The sequence below is a fragment of the Electrona antarctica genome, assembly GCF_951216825.1.
Source record: "Electrona antarctica genome assembly, chromosome: 20".
Classification (NCBI taxonomy): domain Eukaryota; kingdom Metazoa; phylum Chordata; class Actinopteri; order Myctophiformes; family Myctophidae; genus Electrona; species Electrona antarctica.
This window is the reverse complement of record NC_136801.1, coordinates 12,200,706-12,225,096: the sequence shown is the minus strand read 5'-3', so window position 1 is coordinate 12,225,096 and position 24,391 is coordinate 12,200,706. Positions and strand designations below refer to the sequence as shown.

Genomic DNA, 24,391 nt, shown 5'->3' with positions numbered 1-24,391 from the left:
TTGAAGAGATTGTTTCAATCAAATGCATGAAGGGTTATCTATAGGCTAGAGTGCTTGTGTTCACAAGGGCTTATCACACAATTTGATTGATGAATGTGATAATGAATATACCATGCCTAAAGGGTTAATGCATTCTTGCATAATTACATTAACGTGAAATATTAGTCTAGACATATTTTAAACGGCATGTCATCTCTTGCGTAATGCAGACAGACATACCACTTCATAAAAAAAAGAAATTATGCATGCAGCCGAACTTCTATGCACTGCGAGCTTGCTCGATGGTGATGATGATGATGATGACGTCAGAAGAATATTTACATGCATGGAAATGCAACCATCAACTGCACAAATGCACAATCTAATAAATGCATATATCCTACCTTTTTGTTGGATCATGGTGTAGTAGGGGAATAATAGCAATAGAGGGGACGAGAAAAAATAACTCCCTTCCTTCCCCCTCTCTTCTGTGGAGGAGGAACGAGCTCGCGGTATATGATACTAGTGGACCAAAACAGCCTCCATCAGTCGCTGCAGCCTGCAGCCTCGGGCTCGGGGATGTACGGACAATATAGTGGTATATGATTGTAAGCCAGTGAAATAGGCTGCATGCAGCGGCACTTATTGCGTGTGTGCAATTCAGTGTATACTGTAGGCTACAAAAACACAAAATGAACGGAATATTGCTAGTGCGTGTGATGCAAAATAGAGTTTTTTTTGTTTTTTTTAACCATCAGAACATATTTCCCACCAAGTAATGTATAAAGACAACATACACACATTAGTGTCTACATGTCTGTCTGTTTGCTGGGAATATCCAAATGAATGAAGATTATCTGGTAGTGGTAATTATTGGAGTCTATACACTGCGCCTCGTTTGCAAAGATGAGCAGCTCTACCGGTCTAAAGGCTATAGGCAGTAGGTTAGCCTACTAACTAACGGCAACACATACAAAAAATAAAGTCTGTACTCACTATATTACATTGGTTGCCAGAATACGTGTGATTTTGGCTCGATCACATCCGTCTGCTGCTTCGACTTGCACTTGACACAAACCAGTTGGTTTCCCCCCACCACGCGCATGCGTTTATTCCAAAGTGTGAAGAGGTTTTTCTGCGCGGCGCCTATATTAATAGAATAATGGGCAGAACATCTTGTGCGACGTGCGTTAATTAAAAAAAATAAAAACAAAGATGAAGATTGCAACAAGGCCAGACTATGACAATTTAGGAATCCAGAACTTCCATTCTCACTGAGCATACTTAATTTGAGGTGCAAGTATGGGGCGGGCGCGGCTATTTTGGATTTAGAGGTTTTGAACCAACTCAAAGGAGACGCAGTCGCTTAGTTGCATTGCATCCGCTCCCGGAGCGCGCAGAGCGCACCACAGCCACATAGGCCTATGACGATGATGCGACCACCAGGGGGCAGTAGTGATCTATTTAACGGTGAATCTTAGGATAGGTACAGTGGGGGCCTCACTGTATTGTCTTGGTGATATGTTGTTCTGTGCTATATACGTGTGTGTGTGTGTGTGTGTGTGTGTGTGTGTGTGTGTGTGTGTGTGTGTGTGTGTGTGTGTGTGTGTGTGTGTGTGTGTGTGTGTGTGTGTGTGTGTGTGTGTGTGTGTGTGTGTGTGTGTGTTAAGCAAAGCAAAGTTACTATATTTACCCAGGGTAACTGGACTAAGCATCAGATACTTGTTTACAGCCAGGCCCTGCTCATAGAACATTTCATGGTAGTGGTTCAATGCCTTGCTCAAGGGCACTTCAGCGGTGGTAATTTTAACGTGCCGGTCCGGGGATACGAACTGGCGACCTTCCGGTATCCGCAAACCGTTCGGCCACCGCTGCCTGTGTGTGTGTGTGTGTGTGTGTGTGTGTGTGTGTGTGTGTGTGTGTGTGTGTGTGTGTGTGTGTGTGTGTGTGTGTGTGTGTGTGTGTGTGTGTGTGTGTGTGTGTGTGTGTGTGTGTGTGTGTGTGTGTGTGTGTGTGTGTGTGTGTGTGTGTGTGGATGTGAGTGAGTGAGTGAGTGAGTGTGTGAGGATGTTTTAAAATTCACCATCAAAGCAAGACTGCAAGTATTACCAACCAAGTACAATCTGTCAATCTGGTATCCCGACACCCACACTCCACTCTGTATAAACCAGCATGATTCTGAACTACACCTATCCATCGCACACATAACAAATGGTATTGTAGTGCATACAAAAATGTGTATATTGCTAGCCACGACCAGATTGTTGACCTAGTGTCTGATGCAGTTCGAAAATATGTGCCATCTAGTGCAGCAATGTATAAACATTCAAGAGTGTTGTCAGATTATGTGCATGCGATGTCTTTGCTAACATCCAAAATACTGATGTTTGTTGACACCAGTCACAAGGAGGTCCTGATTCTGGAGGGGGCTGTGTCTTTGATTTGTACATGGACCAGACATTCTAAGTACCAACCATTACTTGGAAGTATAACAAACCTGGGATATCGCTGTAGATTTGCCATACTGATATTCGGAAGCCTGGGCCATGTGCATAAATTGACCATGAGCGGCCAAAGAGCAAAAACAACTTGCCAAATATTGTTCTGTTTCGGCTGATATAGGCAGTTTGTCTGTGTGGAGGAGGAGGTGCCATGTGTATCCTTAAGTGAACATGAACTGTCAACCCCGTTATATTTGTTTCCTTGTAAAAATTATAAATTAATTAATAAATAACTAAAATGTGTGTGTCGACATACACTTACATACCCTCTACCGACCTTATACCAACTTTGTAACCTTGTGAAAAATTAACACCGACCTATACATACTTAGCACTTAACAATTAAGCCGATCGCAGTACCCTCCAAACTTATCTTAGTTACGTCAACATCAACAACCATAAGGGACCACAGAGGACAGGCCTACATACCATACCATAATACCATACATACCTACCATGCACCATACATACCATAATACCATACATACCATAATACCATACATACCATTACCTTACATACACAGCCGACCACAGTACTTGCACGCTCTAATTGCACAAGTAAATACGGTGGTATGATTACAATGATTGCAATATTGGCCCTGGGGGCTTGCTACATTGGGGACGGGGTACTATTAGACTAGAATAGACTAGATGAGATATATGATATAGTTTGCTGTAATTTGGTATAGTATAGGTATAGGAGTCCGGTCTCTGTCAAGTCCACATTTTCGTCGTTCTCGCTCATATTACGACTTGGTCTTGAGTCGGTCTCGGACCAAGGGACTCGGGACTCTTCCCCCACCGAGTCCACTCCAGTCATTGAAAGTCAGTAAATTACAATTGCAGTGTTTCAGATCAAGATTGTTTTCAAATAAGAAAACTCGACCCCCTCACACACATTGACTCTGGTCTAGACTTGCTAGTGCACATACACACACACACATACGCAGTGGTGGAAAGTAACCAAGTACATGAACTAAAGTATACTGTACTTAAGTACAATTCTGAGGTATGTTTTATTCCCAATTATCAATACATTTTACTTCTTACCACCATTTCAGAGGCAAATATTATAGCCTACTTTTTACTCCACTACAATTATCCGAAAATGTTAATTACTATTTATCATTATTACAAAACATACTGTACAATGTACATTAACCACTTCAGCCTGTACATATTTAAAAATAGCCGAGCTTGTAGATTTGCTATTTTCTTTTTTTAATATATATTTTTTGGCTTTTGCCTTTATTGATAGGGTACAGTGATTTGACAGGAAAGGGGGAGAGACACGGGGGGAAGACATGCAGCAAAGGCCGACGGGCTCGGGACTCAAACCCACGGCCTCAAACCCACGGCCTATTACCGGCCTATATGTGCCTGGACCGCTCAGCCGCGGCCCAAGCCAGATTTGCTTTTTTCAAAACAATTTCTGCAGAACATCCTGCATAATGAGTACCTTTACATTCAGTACTTAAGTATATTTTAATGTGAATACTTTTTACTCAAGTACAGTTCTGCATTGTGGGTTTTACTTAAGTATAAAATGTGAGTACTTCTTCCACTGCGTACACGCACGCACGCACGCACGCACGCACGCAACACGAACACACACGAACACACGCCTTAGGCAGTGAGTGAATACATTTGTCCCCCTGATCTCTTATTTCATGGTACAGTACTCTCTGTAGATTGGAAGTTCTTTGCAGCTGAAGTTGCAGATATGACAGTGGAAATGTGGTATATGATGATTGGAGAGCAGCAGGGGATGGGAATAAGGGATATCTATCCCCCTCCACTTTGTATGAGCGACAGTGCTATAAAATGAATACTCTCTCTCTCTCTTCTCTCTCTCCTCTCTTCTTCTCTCTCTCCTCTCTTCTTCTCTCTCTCCTCTCTCCTCTCTCTCTCTCCTCTCTTCTTCTCTCTCTCCTCTCTCCTCTCTCCCCTCTCTCTCTCCTCTCTCTCTCTCCTCTCTTCTTCTCTCTCTCCTCTCTTCTTCTCTCTCTCCTCTTTCCTCTCTCCCCTCTCTCTCTCTCCTCTCTCTCTCTCCTCTCTCTCTCTCACACATTCACTCAGTCTATCTCTCACTGTGTCCTGGATGACAAATCGCGCCAACAGGAGTAATCTTTAAGAGGGATCGCCTCTTACATAGAGCAATAGGCCATTACTTTCCGGGTTAGCTTATGTCTCCTAGACTAGAGTAAGAGTAATGGGCCATAGATGTGCCATGTGAGTGTGAGCGTTTAGCATATTGATGCAACAGTGTGTCATAACCCTATCTGTGAAGATTTAACATTAGGCTAATTCCTTTGCTTTAGATCCAAGCAAGGTAGGCCTATAAACAGTGTGGGCATGAATTTGAAGTTTACGTTGATAATTCACACACAATGCAATTTACCAAAGCGGGTTGGAGAAGCACTCTTGCAGTGGTGGAAAGTAAAAGTAGGCCTATATATTTACTCAAGTACTGAAATGAAATGAAATGAATTACTATATTTACCCAGGGTATCTGGGCTAAGCTCAAGAACTTGTTTCCAGCCAGGCCCTGCTCATAGAACATTTCATCGTAGTGGTTCAATGCCTTGTTCAAGGGCACTTCAGCAGTGGTAATTTTAACGTGTCGGACCGCTGATTCGAACTGGCGACCTTCCGGTATCAAGACCGCTCCGCAATCCGTTCGGCCACCACTGCCACTACTGTACTGTACCATTGCTCCATTAGAAGTAAATTTGTTTTGCATATTAAAATTGTCTGTTGTATACTTTTATTATGTACTATAGTGTTGAACTAGTGTTTCCTGTTCTGCCTAGTGGTGTTTGCCTGTCTTGTCTCACCTCCATGTGATTACTAGTTTTCTCCACCTGTGTCCTGTTAGTCTCCCAGCCAATCCCAGTGTTGATTGTAGTTCTGTTGCACCCTGTGTCTAGTCTATATAAACCTCCCTGTGTTCAGTGTTCCCTTGTCAGATTATAAATCAATGTTACTGTGTATGTCCTGCTACACTTTACTGTGAGTTTTATGTTAATAAATATATTGGACTGCAATTGCATCAGTTTGCCTGCCTAGTTCTGCTTCTGGGTCCTCACCTGACACACCATGACAAAAATAGGGTTGGCCCCTCCAACTTTGATCCTTTTTATTTGTATAAAGTCTATTCTGTCTTACAGCTGGATGGTGTATTGCGTGCGTGCGTGCATATAGAATTGTTGATCTCAGAAACTATTCCTGCCAGATACTGTATGTGAATGATGTGACTCAGGTATGGTCACTGACATCTGGAGCCGGCACTGCAAAGTTTTAGACAAAGTGCCAGGGGTGTTTCTCACTGCAATGATGGTCTGCACAATCAAGAATTTCACCTATTTACCTGTAATCAGGGCCTGATTTACCCTCCCAAGAGCCCCCAGGCGAGACAAAATGTCAGGGCCCCCCTGTGCTGTGCAGTGTGCGGGGGGAAAAATGGGGTATTTTGTTTTAATTTCACTGTCATTTTGGGGTACACAGCCCCCCCAAAAGAGAAAGGCAGGCAGACAGACAGACTAGTCGCTGAATGAAGGCAGTCAGAGGCCCCCAGGCTAAAGCCCACCCTAGCCCAACGGTAAGTCAGGCCCTGCCTGTAATGTGATGTGACAAATAAAGATTGATTGAATGGTTGATTGAAGTAAGTGGTAGTCAATATTTGCCCGATGAAGACCTAGACGGTCGAAACGTTGTCTTAAAATAGTCGAAAAAGTCTCGGAGCTCTACAAACTGGTGTGCGGATGTTCTTCCTCTTCTTTGATGTTAGCCTCCTAAAAAAAAAGTAAAATAATAATGGTGGGTGAGTGCACTGCCAGTTTGTACCAATGGGAAGTTCAAAGCCATCAAATGACAAAGACGAGGAACGTCTTTGTCATTCGATGAAAGGAGACAAAAGCACTATATATATAGAAGGCGGAAAGATGACAGAAAGAAGAAGTGCTCCTTCTATGCTAATACAATATGAGATGGTAGGGAAGCTGAGAGGGATGCTCTCAGATTCCCTACCATCTCATATTTAATTATTTTGTATTATAGTGAAGGCAACAGGATGTTGGTCCGCAATCTACTTTTGTAGAGTATACTTTTAAACTACTTTTGTATAGTTCAGTTAAAATACAATTTATTTCCCATCCTGATCTTGCACCTTCTATAATGAGTTGTAACTCAAAGTCATTGCTTGTGTGTGTGTGTGTGTGTGTGTGTGTGTGTGTGTGTGTGTGTGTGTGTGTGTGTGTGTGTGTGTGTGTGTGTGTGTGTGTGTGTGTGTGTGTGTGTGTGTGTGTGTGTGTGTGTGTGTGTGTGTGTGTGTGTGTGTGTGTGTGTGTGTGTGTGTGTGTGTGTGTGTGGTGTGGTGTGTGTGTGACTCACTGTACAGTAAATGTCTTCAGCATTTATCTCCGGGCCACAGAAGTGTTCTCAGACTAAAGGCTCCTCGTCATTTTTATCTGCAAGATTAATTGTCAGTCGTTCATGCTTGGGCTCAGCTCAAGCAGCTTGTCACAGTGGCGTTGCTTAGTTAGGGCTGGAGAAATGGGGCTGGGGCTTATTTTGTCTCTGGGCTCATCTTCATCACTCAGGCCTTATACACCTAAATATGTCCAGGAGGACTAAATCACTGCCTCATATGCACATAATGCAGTTCATGTTATAAATAAAAGGCAGTGACATATGGCTATATGGCTAAAGGAAGTTGATCAGCATTCCAGGCATGTAAAATATGTCTTATCTATTGTTTTTTTGTGGGGAACTTAGATTAGCATTTAGATTACTTTACTGTTGAACATAAGGTAGATAATAATATAGAACATGTCTCCGTGTTATGGCATGATTATTTAAAGAAAAAGAACATGTGAAAATTAGTTTTGCTTCAGAGGTTTACTTCAGAATGTTTTCTGAATGCTGTATAGTAGTTTTTATTTTGATTGTTTTTTAATTAGCTCGCCATGACATATGGTTCATCAGACATGCATATTCTTTGTTTGTGTTTCTTTGTGTTTTCAAAAGTATTTTCAAAAGATTTTTAGACAAACTTGAAATGGCACATTTCTACGTTGCAGTATTGATACTTTTACTCAAGTAAAACATTTGAGTATTTTTTCCACCACTGCATATGCATGACAGCCAAGTGAGCCAACCATAGTGCATCTTTGTACAGAGGTAAAAAATAACAGCCGGGTGCAAATGGGGAAGTTGCATTTGTTTATTATTAAAAGCGAGTTTAGCCAGGAATTGCATCACAAAATTAACAAAATGAATAAACCACAGGACAGTTGCAAGTAGACTACTAGAGGCACTGGCTGATTTAACAATTCTGCCGCCCTTTCGCAAATGGCAATGGATGCTGGGTGCTGTAAATGTAGGCTATTTTGTCTATACAACCCAATGAGCCATTGAGCCCAAGTGTGTAGCGTGTTGAAGCGATAGACTATAGGGGAGGAGCACAGGGACACGTTCGGTAGGATTTGGCCATATATGGTCGCCATTTGGTGTCTACAGGTAGTACAGGTATGCTAGTAGGCTACTCGGCTGTCGTGTGTGGTCCGTAAGTTTGCTTGTCAGTGACGCTGGTGTGTAGAATATACTAATCTACTACTATATTTCATTTATTTGTCTGTAGCTATGGGTCGATTTTGCTGCGTTGTTGCTTGCTATAACAAGGATTCTGACGTAGGAGGGAAAATGTTTGTACCGTATTTCCAACCTGGAGGCAAACACACGGGGAACAGATGTCAGATATTTCAAAAAGACGTTGTATGGCGTGGGTGTCAGCTGTAAGACGAAAAGACATAACCTTCAACAACATTGCCAGACACATGTATGTGTGTTCACGACAGACATCGGTCCCGTTTACTTACTCAATGATTCTAGAACAGTGGTTCCCAAACATTTTCATGTCAAGGACCCCCAAATTGACACTAATTAGCCCACGGACCCCCATTTGAAGACCTAATGCCAGGGACCCCCATAAGAGAAGATATTTATGGCTCTGGCATAAAAAAAATTCTACACATGACAGCTATAGATTGGCCTACTAGCCTACCGGTAGGCACCAAAATGGCGACCAGAAAATGGAGCTAAACTCCTCCCTATGCACCGGCCCTATAGTCTATCTAGTGATAGACTATAGTACTATAGTCTAATGCTACAACACGCTACATGTTTGCTCAAAATAAAGATACATGGGAAACAAAAGATTTTCTTGTGGTATTGATACTTTTACCTAAGTAAAAAAGTGAGTACTTCTTCCACCACTGCTACTCATCCATGGTGAAGCTGTGAAAGCCGGTTACACCGCATTGCTGCCGCATCGAAGCCACACCGAGGGGGAATTCATCAGAGAATGCATGCTGGCCTGGCAGGCGCGGAGTTGGCGGCACCATGCTGTGAAGAGACAGGCGTTTGCTATCATCAGCTTGTCAAGGACGGGAATACTATGGTGGAGAGAATCAGAGACCTTTCTATCATGGGACCACAATATCCTGTATTTTTTCATTTTAAATATGTCCTCAAAGATCATCATCCTCCGCATGTTTGGCACAATACCTATCTTTGCGAGCAGGCTTTCTCTGTAATGAACAATAAATCCAAACTGTGCTCACAGGTGACACATAGACATCTAAATGACAATAACAACTGCTCAGAACCTGGTCCCTGACATTGACAAGTTCATTTTTTTGTTGCAGCTATTGAATAGGTGATGAAGGAGGGGAGCCGTCACTGAACAAACACTATAGCAATGATTACTATTACAATATAGACCGTCGCTTCCGACATGCGTGGCCAGTTACAACTACCCATGGCAGGTTAAAACTCACCTGTGTCTCCCGACATGCGTGGCAAAACTAACCCGTGGCCGGTTAAAACGAACCTGTGGCTTCCCTGTGAGGTTACGGTTTAGGTTAGGGTTTGGGATAGGGTGTCGGACGCCTGAAGACATAAAGCTCGGACCAGATCAGAAAACCGAAAATGGTATTGTTCCCAGGCTATAGTCTAGTAGTAATCCTCCACAGTTATATATGCCTTCGGGTTAAAGAACTGCATGCGGAGGCACTAATTCTCTAGCCTGGCTAATAAGCCCGACTCAAATCACACTGTCTGGCCTATTAGCCAGGCTACTAATCCTCACACCGGTCTATGCCTTCAGGTTAAAGAACTGCATGCGGAGGCACCATACTGTGTGGTCTGTGTGCTCGCCGCCCGCAGACCATCATAGGTCTGGTTTGACTTTAATAACTGTCCAGAAGCCATGTTGGTTTTAACATTCAGCCACCTCCATTATACCTCAGTCTCACTCACTTCACACAAGACAGCCACGCTGAAAAGTAAAGGCAACTAATTAGGCCTGTCTCAGGAGGAACAGAGATAAGAAGTTGGGGAGAAGAGGAGGATTCCTCAAAAATAATTGGTTCACAAGACAATGATGGCCGCCATGACACATCGCTACAAAAGATGGTGGAGGATGAGCCACTGTCTTCTATTCCCCTTTTTATTGCAGGGAAAACTGGTCTGCCTCTTCTTCCTATAGCCATCAGTGGTGTAAAGTAACTACCGCTAATATATTGATATTGATGTAGGCCTAACTGTGAATAAATGCAATTCACAACACGTAATTTTTTAAAATGTGTTTTGTAATATGTTTTGTGTAGACCCCAGGAAGACTAACTGATTGCCCCGGCATGATCAGCTAATGGGGATCCTTTTCAAATAAACAAATAAACATGTAATCAAGTATTGTACTTAAGTACACCTTTGAAGTGGTTTTACTATACTGGAGTATTTCCAAATTTCTGTGGGCCTACTTTTACTTCTACTCCACATTACATCTCAGAGGCAAATATTGTACTTTTACAATTGTACATTGTACACTATACAATTATTTGAAAACTATTGTTACTAGTTACTTTGTAGGTTTGGATTATTATTACAAAACATGCATTATCACTTCAGCCTAGGGAAGAATGCTGGCATATAAGAAATCTAAGGTTGGCATGGAAAACCTCCAAGTACTGTGGCAGACAATGTAGAAAGTGTCCAGAAAGTGTCCAATTTAGAATGCAACATACATGTAATGTATTCACAAGGAATACAGTCCATTATAATGTTATGCCATGATTTCTTTGATGGAGCAACATCCTTGATCCAAAACAAAAAAGAATATTCTTCCTAGCAGCAAAAAGGGATGAAACTCCATTCTTCTACCAGGCTCTGTGTTCCATTGTCACATCTTCAAGGGCGACAGCAACACAATAGGTGAAGAATATACAACTAAAGCCCTCCTCGGCATTTCCTACTCACTTTCAATATCTTTTCCCTTAACATTCAATGCCTTTTTCCTCATGATAATGGCTTTTGCTGATCAGTCCCTGTTGGCCACCCCCGACCTCCGCCTCATAACATCTTTTCAGGAAATCTGTATAAGAGAAATCAAGCGGATTCTGTTACAAATTCAACGTTTGTTCATATTCAATGCAGTCGTGAATGTTCTGTATAGTTCTTAGCGAATCCAGTCATTCTGATGCAGTCAAAGTGAGGATGTTGTATGCTGAAGAATGCTAGGAAGGAATAAATAAATAATAGCATGGATGTTTGAGGTTGTTTATCACAGTTATTACATGTCAAAGATTATAGCCTGAAAGGAGCGTGCTTTTCCTTATGGCTCAATACTGTGGTCAATGTGATATTTTTCTCATTTCTTTGTGATTTATCAATTTTTGCCATGATCTCGCTATACAGGCCAAGAGCAATGCAAAGAAACAGCTTGAAATGCTGGGCATCACACTGGCTTTCATATTGTTAATAATACATGAATCAGCTTCATATAAAGTTTGGAGAGCATCTCTCAGTGATGGAAAAAGTACTCCCAATTGTTTTACTTCACTAAAAGTATCAATACGGCAATATAGCGATACTTTGTTACAAGTAAAGGTTCGGAATTCAATATGTAGCCTGAATAAAAATACAAAGGTATTGGCATCAAAATGTACCAAAATGTACCAAAAGTAAAGGTACTACTCATTATGCAGAATGTCCCATTTCAAGTTTTCAAATGTATAATAATAATAATCTTTTGAAAATATCAGATCTACAAGCTCACAATGCATCACATCGCAACACATTGTGAGCTTGTAGATCAGCCATTTTCAAATGGTCGAAATGCATGGGGCTTAAGTGGTTACGCCTATGTTTTGTAATAATAATCTAAATATACCAAGTAGTAATGAATTGTATGTACTTTTTTGTAAAGGATTGTTTTTAGTAGGAGTTACCAGGTTTGACCACTGGCCTCTCTCCTTCTCACCTCAACTTCATCCCTATATGTGAATGTGAACAAAGTAGTTGGCAAAGGGAATTGGATTGTTTTGCTTTTTGATATACAATGAAGAAAAATGTTTAACTATATTGGTTTGCAAACTATTGAGATTTTGTGTGAATTGTTTGTCCATGCATAGTGATATAATGTAATGTCTCTTCCCTTGAAAATATATATTGTTTTTTTTAAGAAAAGAAGTTGGTCACAAAAAAAAAGAAAAAACTTTAAGTGGCTGTGCTTGTTTTTATTACATGAATTCTTCTAGTTTTTAGGATTTATTTATTTAGATTGAGAGAATCTTTTTCTGCATCATTTTTTTTTTTTATTATGTGAATTTTTGCTGCCATTGTAGGAGAAACATAACTTTGTTTTGTAGTGGTGCAACCACTCCCTAACAGACTTATGTGTGAGGGTGGGTGCCTGGCTGGCTGGCTGGGTAGGTAGGTATGAGCATGAAAACAGCATGGTTGTTTTTCACCACCTGTGCGCAACCTAACACACACACAAACACACACGCACATATTAACTGTATATATGATGATTTCGGGTGTGCCAGTACAGTACAGTACAGTGACATTACAGTGCAGTACAGTAGAGGGACCGGCACACAGTAACTCAGTCATTTCTCAACCGGTTCGGACACGGGGCGGCACGTTGGAACCGGCCCGGCCCCCTGGGCGCGTTCCTGGGGGTCTGGAACCCCCAAGCCCCCCCCACCACCCCCGGGGACCCCCACATGGTAACTCTGTCATTTCTCTACCGTTTTGGACGCGGGGCGGCTCGCCGGAACTGGGCCGGCACCCTGGGTGCGTTCCTGTGGGTCTGGAACTCCCCCCCCCCCGGGAACCCCCACACGGAGTTGCACCACTCACTTCACACGGGTGTGATTTTTTCTTTCCGAAGCTGCTTGCCAATGGAAATTGGAAAACAAATGACAAATATAGCAATCATGCCATCTTGAATCTTGAAGTGGTTAAAGCACAATCTCTTTTTGATTATGTTCTAATAAAGTTAATTGCCACTGCTCATTTTACTGCCTCGGTCAAGAGGCAAGACAAGAGTGTTCAATTTTGTTTGCAGATTAAGACCTTATCAGCGTGGCTTCCCAATTACAATTACAATTAGTGATTTATGTGTACAGCAGTCATTCTCTACTCATTTGTAGCCCTTTATCCACTGCAGTGGAATATGATGCTTAATAATCTTTCTGAGGGGCTGAGATTCCAATTGCTCAAATACATGCACTATACTTATTACTCAAGTCCATAGGCGGATCTAGAGATAAAGGGCCCCTGGACCACCAACTTGCAAAGTTTATATGTACACATTATACCACAATTTATCTAAATAGATCCCCTCATGGTTTTGCACTTGTTTTTGGAGACCTCCCTCTGGAAGCCTTATGGATAAACTGAGGGTTTAAACACTTAAACACGCAGTAACATGTATCATATGATGGTCAGTCAGTTTTGGGGGCCCTGAGCTTGAGCCTCCGCGTGACAGCAACGCGGACGCACAGAGGCTCAAGCTCAGGGCCCCCCCTAGCTCAGGGGCCCCTGGGCCTGGGCCCAACAGGCCCGTTGGTTAATTCTCCCCTGCCAGCCCCCCTGCTCAAGTCACGAGTTCAGTTTATTGTCTCCACCAGGCCGAAGGCATGGGGAGAGAGTATGTTTTGCACTCCGTCCGTGTGTCCGTCCGTCCTTCCGTCCGTTATCAGCTAATCTCCGGCACCGTTAACCCGGTCGATGCCAAACTTTGCACACACACTCCCTGGATGCCAACGATGAACCTCTGCCCCACATTTTCCAGAACGGTTGTTATAGCGCCACCATGAGGCAGCTTTTTCACATTGTTTACCTAAAACTGCACCGATCTGCGTGAAACGTTGCATGCACACTCCCTAGAGGCCAAGGACAAACCTTTAACCTGCATTTTCCGCATCTGCCTTTTATAGCGCCACCAGGAGGCCGACTTTTGTAAAACACATTTTTTTATATTACTCCTCCAGATTCTCTATAGTCATGTGCTCAAGTCGGATCTGTCTGATATTTCATATTCCATCCTAATTGGCTATAATTGGCTTTCAAAGTTTGCAAGATTGCCCCATTTTGAACAAAAGCCTCAAATCATGAACGCAGCGTGCAATTTACGTGAAATCTTTCACACATTTTCTTACTAGGCTGAGGAATATATCCCACCCTTTTCACATTGGCCTGTTATAGCGCCACCAACAGGTTGATTTTTGCAAAATGCAAAATGCCTCAAATCATCCAATTACCATCAAAGGCGTATGAAGAAATGGCACCCTTTTCACATTGGCCTATTATAGCGCCACCAGGAGGCCACAACCTGACCTGGCTTGTTTGTTATGAGTCGTATCTGCCATGCACAACATAATTTTTTTTCTCTTCTTTTTTTACCCTTTATTATTTTGTAGAAAGAGACAAAGATTATAGACATTGTTTTAATAACCAAAGATCATCAGAATCCATATTGTCACACCACTATAAAAGATACAGAAAAAAAACATTAAAAACATGAGAGCATAAAGCCTAGAGGTAAAAACCAGTGTAGCAAAATAAAATAAAATAAAAATGCTTTGTTATAAAGGTATTATTGTTATTCTAGGATGAAGAGATTATTTGTAATCCCTATACATCGTCGGTCTGAAGGAAAGAAAATATAGCAGTAGCCTTTAGAATTCATCTTCTGGGTCAAGAAAGGGTGCACCAGGAATATAAAATGCTGTTTCTTAAGCTGGGAATAAGAGGATTTGAGGTGAATGCCTTGGTGGTTATGCTTATGCCACGCATTCAAATTATGGTGAGAGAGCCATGAGCGAACCATTCTCCCCTCTGAAAATACTGTGATATCTTTTTCCACCCTGCGATTTCATTTCCCCTCTCTTGAGCTACGGATTAAATGTATTTTCATCTAGTTACATGTGCATGTGGGGCGACTGTGGCTCAAGAGGTAGAGCAGGTCGTCCAATGATCCATGGGTCGGTGGTTTGAATCCCGGCTCCTCCTGTCTACATGTCGAAGTGTCCTTGGGCAAGACACTGAACCCCAAATTGCTCCCGATGTGCTGGTTGGTACCTTGCACGGCTTCCGCCGCAATCGGTGTATGAATGTGTGTGTGAATGGGTGAATGTAATGCACAATCTATGTAAAGCGCCTTGGATAAAGGCGCTATATAAATGCACCATTTACCATTTACCATGTTGTTTGCACATGGCATACCCCTGCGGGTTTTATTCCATGATATCATCATCAGCAGGTTAATATGAACTACTCCCCAACAACACCATCAAGAGGAACATATGACATGTCAGAGGAGTATGTTCTATATGTACTGTAGCTAAAGTGAAATCCAGTGGTGTAAAGTAACTAAGTACATTTACTCAAGTACTGTACTTTTTTGGTATTTTTTTACTTTATTGGAGTATTTCCGATACTCAAATATTGTACTTTTACTGCACTGTAATTATTTGAAAACATTGTAGATTTTGATTATTATTTCAAAACCACTTCAGACCTATATATCTTTGGCAATTTGAAAATAGCCGATCTACAAGCTCAAGTATATTTTGTAAATATTGAGTACCAGACTTGTACTTGTAACAGAGTATTTGATACTTTTACTTATTGATACTAGTAAAACATGTGAGGAGTACATCTTTCATCACTGGTGAAATCTCCACGACAATGACGGCATCAACGACAGCACACCATGTAAAGACTATAGGAGAGTGTATAAAATAAGCTGCACACCTGCATGAAGCCTTTTTTTAAATCACTAATGCATTTCTGGACCCATCGGGGTTCTGGATTAACCCATTAAGACCTGAGGCTGATTCTAAAAACATGACTTATATAAATCCTAACAGTTTGGTCAATCAACAAATACAACAAATGAAGGAGAAAAGGGCAGAAAACACTTTATTTTTTATTTTTATTGATGCAGCAATGAATAAACATACATACATGTACATTTTGCTGTATCCGACATGTAAATGACACCTCTTTCAATGGGAAATTATGTTGACTTATATCCTTGTGGTCGCCGTCTCCTGATAGATGATTATTCAGGCCAGCTTTGAAAGAAACCTTTGAAAGTGATTTGCATCTTTTAATGGATGGCATCAGAGCCATTCCACATTATGATGGCAGTTTAGTAGAATGGGAATTTTTCCATTTGGTTAATTGGTTCCATTTGTACATGTTCATTTTCAGAGTTACAGGCTGGAAAGGGTCCATTTGGCCCCTAACTATCATTAGGCTGGGGACCCACTGGAATGAATGAATGAATGAATGAATGAATGAATGAATGAATTCAATCAATCAATCAATCAATCAATTCATCCATTCATTCATTGTATTTGTCCGCTTTACCGACATGTTGAAAACAACATCAGCAAAAAAGAAGAAGGAAAACGTTGGGGGGGAGGGGGCGTGTCCTCTCCTCCGCGTCATGAGCACACCTACCCTATATAGGTGGTTGGCGATAGGGCCTTTCCTTCTCTGTGGAGTTTGCATGTTCTCCCCGTGTCCCCTATGGTAGGTATACCCTCACAAAAACATGCAGTAATCCTGGTCTCTATACTGCCTCCCCTTGGCCAGCCAGGGCATCTGATGGAGGGAAAAAAGGAACTGGTTGGAATAACCTGTTCCTTCCACACGTTACGTCCTTCCTGTCCTGTAACTCCTCCCTGACAAGAAGCAGCCTGCTCACTCCTGAAGGAAGCATGAATGAGCTCAGTTTGGGGCTGAGCAGAGGGAGAGTATAGCACCCAGGATTACAGTTTAGACTAGTTAAAGATGTAGTGCCATGATTTTTTCCACCCTAAAACATGATCATCAGCTATTATTATTATTAAGGAGGAAGAACAGTATTTGTGTAAAGTGTACAGTATTTGTTAAAATGGTTTATGTGGACACCCCCACCAGTTCATTAAGTATGCCTGGTTTGCCTGGTGGGTGGTGATGGGTGGTGATCCACCTGAACTGAAGCCGCACCCACAGCTGTTGTTGAATGATAAAAGGGGAGGGGTTAGGGCAGTGGATGATAGTGTGATGTCACTATATCACTGTTTTTTTCATTGGCACGTTTAACTGTCAAGGTTTCAGCCTCCAGGAAGAAATCCTAAATACAAAAGGAAGACATCATTGCACATAACAACCACACCAAGGGGTCTAATGAAGTACTGTCAAAATAAACACATGAAAAACTGGAAAAATACAAAAATCTCAGCACTCCATCTTTAAGATGTAATCCTGGGTGCTACTCTCTATTGTTTAAGCCCTAGACAATTGAAACCGGGTGAAAAATGGGTTACAAATAAAATCGTTACCACGAAAAAGCCCACAAAAAAACTAAAAACAAGACGAGTTATGGGAGTATCAGGGGCCTATCTCAGCATCTGAGGCTGTGCATAGGCTTATGGGGTTTCAACAAGTCCACAATGTAACTGGGAGCCTGTAGGGCTTTAAAGGTGATCAATATTCAATACAATCGTACAATCAATTCTGTATAGCTCACAGGCAGCCAGTGTAGAGCAGCCAGGATAGGTGTAATATGGAAACCCCTCAAGGATCCCTGGGGGTCCCCGGACCCTAAGTTGATAAGCACTGGTATAAACAACAACGTGAACAAAATGCAAAAAGTGGTCAAATATTTGCCAATTAGTTGCACATTCGATTCAAGCTATATTCATCTTTCATGTTGACAGAAATGTCAATAGGGCATGCAAACCTCATACCTTTTGGGGGCACCTTTCTGTTGCTTTTCTGTGCTAATATGTGTAAAAGAGTCAAAGACTGAACTCTCTAACGCAAGGCTTGGAAGTCCGATGAGGCTGTGTGTGTGTGTGTGTGTGTGTGTGTGTGTGTGTGTGTGTGTGTGTGTGTGTGTGTGTGTGTGTGTGTGTGTGTGCGTGCGTGCGTGCGTGCGTGCGTGCGTGCGTGCGTGCGTGCGTGCGTGCGTGCGTGCGTGCGTGCGTGCGTGCGTGCGTGCGTGCGTGCGTGCGTGCGTGCGTGCGTGCGTAACATAACTCTATATGGTTAGCCTGTTCCTCTGATATCCCGGGGGTCATACAGCAAATGCACCAGCAGAGGAATATATAGAACAGATATAGGGTATAAGATAATAACCAGAAATACCATTAAGGTTCTCATTTCCTGCAAATCCTAAGTGAAGTGCCAAACATATATTTTAATTAATAAGATAATACATTGAAGAGTGTGGAGGGGAAAATAAATACGGAAAGAAGGCTACATAATAGCATGATTATAATGGAATGGAAGTGAGTTAATTGGATCTGGATGTGAGTTTTTAATAAATCACAGCTATGTGCTATGGGGAAAAAGGACATAAAGATATCATGTGACATCTGCTACAGTATATGCCATGCTATGACCATGATGCTGACATGATACTGACCATGATACTGACATGATACTGGCCATGATACTGACATGATACTGACCATGATACTGACATGATACTGACCATGAGCCTGACATGATACTGACATGATACTGACCATGATACTGGCCATGATACTGACATGATACTGACCATGATACTGACATGATACTGACCATGAGCCTGACATGATACTGACATGATACTGACCATGATACTGACATGATACTGACCATGATACTGACATGATACTGACCATGATACTGACCATGATCCTGACCATGATACTGACCATGATTCTGACATGATACTGACCATGTTACTGACCATGATACTGACCATGATACTGACCATGAGCCTGACATGATACTGACCATGATACTGACCATGATACTGACATGATACTGACATGATACTGACCATGATACTGACCATGATCCTGACATGATACTGACCATGATACTGACATGATACTGACCATGATCCTGACATGATACTGACCATGATGCTGACATGATACTGACATGATACTGACATGATACTGACCATGATGTGACATGATACTGACATGATACTGACCATGATGCTGACATTATACTGACCATGATACTGACATGATACTGACCATGATACTGACATGATACTGACATGATACTGACCATGATACTGACCATGATTCTGACATAATCCTGGCATGATATTGACCATGATACTGAGTTATACTGACATGAGCATGATACTGACCATTATACTATAACCAGTAAGACGCCCTGAGGGCTAGAAGCACGCATCCGCCTTGGTGATGGCAGACTGCTGGGCGAGCGCTAGCGCTTTGGGATGGGGGTTCAGATCAACATATGAAATTAATTCTGTACTGGCCATATATGGAGCATGTCTTGAGTGTATAGGGTTTGATGAGGTCAGATCAACATATGGCAGCGGGGGCAGTGTCTTGAGTGTACAGGGTTTGATAAGGTCAGATACTCAGATCAACATATGGAATGTCAGAACAGGTCAGCTCTATATATGGAGATCTAAGGGTGGCAGCGGGGGCAGTGTCTTGAGTGAATGAGTGTACATGGTTTGATGAGGGGCCGGGCCCATGTAGGGCCGGGCCTTAATTTCCGGGCCTGTTGAGAAACTCTACTAATAACTTTGGGGCGGGCCCGTCTAGAGTTTGAATGGACAGGTATCAGTCAAAAGGAAGAACAGGTCAACTCCATATATGGAGATGTAAGAGATTGAGGTCAGATGTAGAGTTGTATGGCTATCCAGAGTTTGATGAGATCAGTGTCATAATGTTCATATATGGAGATTATGACACTGAGGTCAGATGTATAGAGTTGTATGGCTATCCAGGGTTTAATGAGATCAGTGTCATAATCTTCATATATGGAGACGGGCATATGGTGGCCTGACGTGTCACAAGGCGTGATGTCACGAGGCGTGACTATATATGGAGGCATGACACGAGGCATGACACGAGGCGTGACACATGAGGCATGACGTGACATGACGAAAATTCGGGTTTTCATAGTAAACTGCAACCTATGGTCGCAACAAAATTGACATTGATACCGGCATGATATTGACATGATACTGACCATAAGTCAGACATGATATACTGACCATGAGTCTGACATGATGCTAACATGATACTGACCATGATACTGATTTGATTGATTGATTGATTGAAAATTTTATTCACAGCATGTAGAATGGGTACAGTTAAATAAACTATAGGTCAATACAAAAACTGCTACTGAGGATATAACCAGGAAAAGCACAAGTCTTGTTTACGTAGTCAGGGTCCTCAATTTTCAATTCATCAGACCATTTAAAGACGTATACACTTCTATGGGTGATGATGTCAGTATCATGGTCGTTCATGTCACAGTTTATGGGATGTAAATCCAATAATTACATCCCATGCACAGCGACTGTCTGAATTAAATATTCACAGCCTATGGTTTCTCAGAGGATGAGACCATGAATTCTGACTTAATAATTAATTCATGAAGATTCTTGCATACAGTAGCCTATACACATAATTATGTGCAAGCACATATGTACACCTCACTTTACAGCAATACTTCTATTACTTCTATTATTGGTTCACTAATGTTTCTTTGTCCTTGTTTAGTGTCTGCCTTGGTTGGCTTTACTGCTGTGGTCTATGGCCAGACTATAATATAGTCTGGTGAGAGTCTATATTATAGACCCTCACCTGTCTGCCCCTCCCTGTCTCAGCTGTTCCTTAGCATTATATTAGTAGGGACCAGACTATAAAGACGCTGTTGCCAGGCCAGCTCTCAGTATTTCCCCAACACCCCAGCAGAGAACATAGTTATCTGACCCCTTTAATAGGTATTCTGACTTTCTTTATTTCAACTACGATTTGCTTTGCTTGTAAGTAGTGTTTGCCATTGTTTCTTTCCTGGGAAGTTTATTTTTTTCTGTTGTTTTGGTAGTCTGGTGAGACTACGGGCACATCAAATTCCCAACTTTGTTTTGGTTAGGATTTAGGTCTCGGGTTTGTGTCACTTCTGTTTGCAACTACATTTAGTATTGCTCTGTGGTGTACAAAAATAAAAACTCTTGACATAATGTTTTGAATGTAAAATAAACATTATGCAAGAGAGAGGCCTGACTTTGTCCTGTTATATGGCCATTGGTGTTCGAGACAGGTTTAGTGGCCGTATAAAGACGGATACAAGTAAACAGACAGTAGTGGATATTATAACTCTACAGATCGTGATGATGACACAAAACTCAAAGAAAAATGTAACCATTAAAGAATCTAATTCAGGCAGATACTTGGTTGAGAGAAATGTGGTTGCCATGCAGCAGCACAAAAAGAAGAAACATAGTAAACAAGACAAGGCAACAACACATAAAGTAAGAAAACATTTCAAAACATTCCTATTCACACAATAGCATTAGGAGATAGAAAAGGGAAACCTTCTGGATTTCACTCTTTATTATTTCACCCCTCCTGGTCTTAATGACGACATTATGTGTTTTCTTTAGTTTCTTTATATCTGTTGTTTGTTTTTCTTCTGTTATGACATGAATACTTATGCTAATAGTGATTTTGTATTGAAGTAGTAGCTTACTATTTGTGAACTTTTACGGCATACGTATGTCGTTTTTCATGGTTTTTGATGATATAAAATTATGAAAATCATACTATAGTATAGTTTTTCATGGTTTTCAACGACATATATACACCGGTATGTAGATTTTCATGATTTCCTTTTTTATCGCCGAAAACCATGAAAAAAATAGCATGTTGTTTTTCATAGTTTTCGACGATAAAACAAGTACTATAGTACGGTATGTCGTTTTTCAGGATTTAGATTTTTTTTATTGTCAAAAACCATGAAAAACGTATGTCTCTAGTTGAATGACTAGTTGAAGGACATTTTTAATTGTCATTGCCATTTAGCCATGGCCCACATCTTTGCTGTCAGGATTATAATAACACTCATTAGCAACCTGCCAATGATGATATAATAATGTATATGTTGCTTTCACCACCATTAATTAGTCTTTACTCTTTACATCTGTCAGCTGGGTTCCACCATGGCCCCTGCATGGGGGTTATAACAGCATGAAGCCTTTTAACCCATTTAGGCCTGACGTTGAAATAAAAATATAAGTCTTCTGAAAGAATATATATTCAAAGATTTGTGCCGCATTTTCACGATTTTTCAAAAATAGCAGATCTACAAGCTCGTAGCGCGCCACTCGGTGGGGCGATATGAGCTTGTAATAGCTAAAGTATTACATAATGCTTAGTTAAAACACCAAAATGGGTTTTAATGGTGAATAGAAACATTAACAAATTATCCAAAGACTGGGTGAAAATGCATACTTCAGTTAAAGGACGACTTCACCCATTTTCAACCTTCATAAAATTGGTCCACACCAATTTTTCTACTCTGTCTGTGTCTGTATCCCATAGGATAGTGGCTCAGGGGTAGAGTGACCGGATGGAAACCGAAAGGTTGCCAGTTCGAACCCAGGCTCCCCCAGAGAGTGTCGAAGTGTCCTTGAGCAAGACACTGAACCCCTAATTGCTCCCGATGTGCAGGTTGGTGCCTTGCATGGTTTCCCCCGGCATCGGTGTGTGAATGTGTGTCTGAATGGGTGAATGTAATGCACAATCTATGTAAAGCGCCTTGGATAAAGGCGCTATATAAATGCACCATTTACCATTTACCATTTATAGGAGGGCATGCAGTGGACAGGTGCACAGGGCACTGAGGGCAGTGGACAGGGCATGGACGACGCACATGTATATATGCACCGTCAATAGGTGTTGCATAAAGGCAGTGACTGATTGACAAGCCTCAGCGTTGAATTCAGACACCCAATGCATTTGTTCATGTTTTCTGAGTGATTAGGTAAGTGTAGCCAGGCAAAGTTGAGCCTCAAGGGCCACCGTAGACTGGCTGCCCTGTCACTTCCTGTCAATCAATGTGGAGTATATAAAGGCCCTGCAGTCTAACAAACAGGTTGCTTGGTGTTGGCTGTGGGTCCTGAGACCTGGGTCTCCTGTTTTAATTGTTTTATCTTTTCCCTACTTTTGGTGAGTAACACAGTGAATTGATGTAATTTAGATCATTGTACTAAATAAGTATTTTAATTATTTATTTTGTTACTACTACCCTAACCAGGGTGAGTTCATGTGCCTGGGAGTGATGAGCTCATGTGCCAGAGGGGAGAAAGATATGAATGAACACAAACACTCTAGGTATAAAACATCATATCAAATTGTTCTTGCAATTGTTCTTTCCACTTCCTTAGATGTCACCACTGCTGTTTTGTTTAGATTGATTTTAGCATTTGATTGATTTATTATTTGAGCCATTTATTTTGTATGTTTTTGTTTGGTTTGTTTTAGAAATTAATTCCATTGCATCTACATTAATATATATTAATAATAAATGAATGTGCTATTGCAACATTGTTCTGAGCTAACTTAAATGCTTGGGGGAAAACTCATGTCTTAATCTCATTGAATTTGTGCATAATGGGAAACCCAATTTACAGAGTCATTGTATTTCCTTGATATCAATATCAAGGTGGTGTAGTCATTTTGAATCATTAAGAGTAAATTCTTTGCCCACCAGGTTACATAAGCATGTTTAGATGAAAGTCTAGAATGAGAATAAGCTTTATTGTTTGAAGCAAGGACGCCCGCACGACTCCAATCTGTCTTAGTTTCTCTGACCATTCTTACCGGGTGCGCGGTCGAGGAGAGTTAACTTTACAAGAAATTCTCTAAGGAGAGAATACCAGCACTCACAGACATATCGTTTGGTTTAAGGCACTTTTTATTATTTTATATTCGCACAGTATGCTGCAGAGCAGACAGCACAACGTACGCGTGGGTGAAATTAGTTTCGTAGTTCAGATAGTGTTATTTTTCCAAGAAAGCAAAGGGAAGAAGAGAGGAAGCAGGGGGGTGGGTGGCTAAGGAGATCAAGGCAAGTAAAGTGTTTCAGATGCAACTGCCGTGAACCGTAGCACGTATACAATTGACTGCCTTCCAAAGTTTGCAGGCCCTGCAGGCAACCCGGTCTGGCAGAGACCTGCATGCTCTGAGGAGGAGTACACTTTTCTAGTTTGAAATGTGAACTGAACTCAGATGGTTTAATTTGAACAATGAATAGTTCCCCTTATTTCCCCATATTTTTTATGCTGGTCCTTTTGTTCACGGCTCTGATAGCCTGTTCCTGAGCCTTGAGCCCTGCATGGGCTTTGACAACCCTCAGGCGCTTTCAATATGTACTGGGATGGGGTTTGTTCTATAATCCCCTTTGCTCAATCATCTGCTGTCGTGTGCATCGACCAGGGTCGTGGTGCGCTCTGCTCGGCCCACCGCAGCACCTTCCTCAGGGCTTCCAGATCCTCGGACCCTGGATTCTTAATGAACAAAGGCAAACGCTAGCACCCCCCACCCCCTCAATCCCTCTGACCTCTTCCCTCTTTAAATCTTCTTTTTTTAAATAATCTAATATATCTCTAATATGCTTTAACTGTTCGTATATCTGCTGGATATATCTGAAGTTGTTTACATAAAAGGTGGCAGCTACTGAAAAAATGCTGTTGGTGTATACTGTAATATACCAAGATTATAATC

At 41.6% G+C, this 24,391-nt stretch overlaps 1 protein-coding gene across 1 annotated transcript in view; it reads right to left on the bottom strand.

Annotated features, from left to right (window-relative positions):
• LOC306912862 (regulator of G-protein signaling 20-like) overlaps positions 1-24,391 on the bottom strand; it is a gene marked incomplete at its 5' end in the record, with an annotated part of 65,914 nt that overhangs the window by 6,897 nt on the left and 34,626 nt on the right. The window lies entirely within an intron of this gene.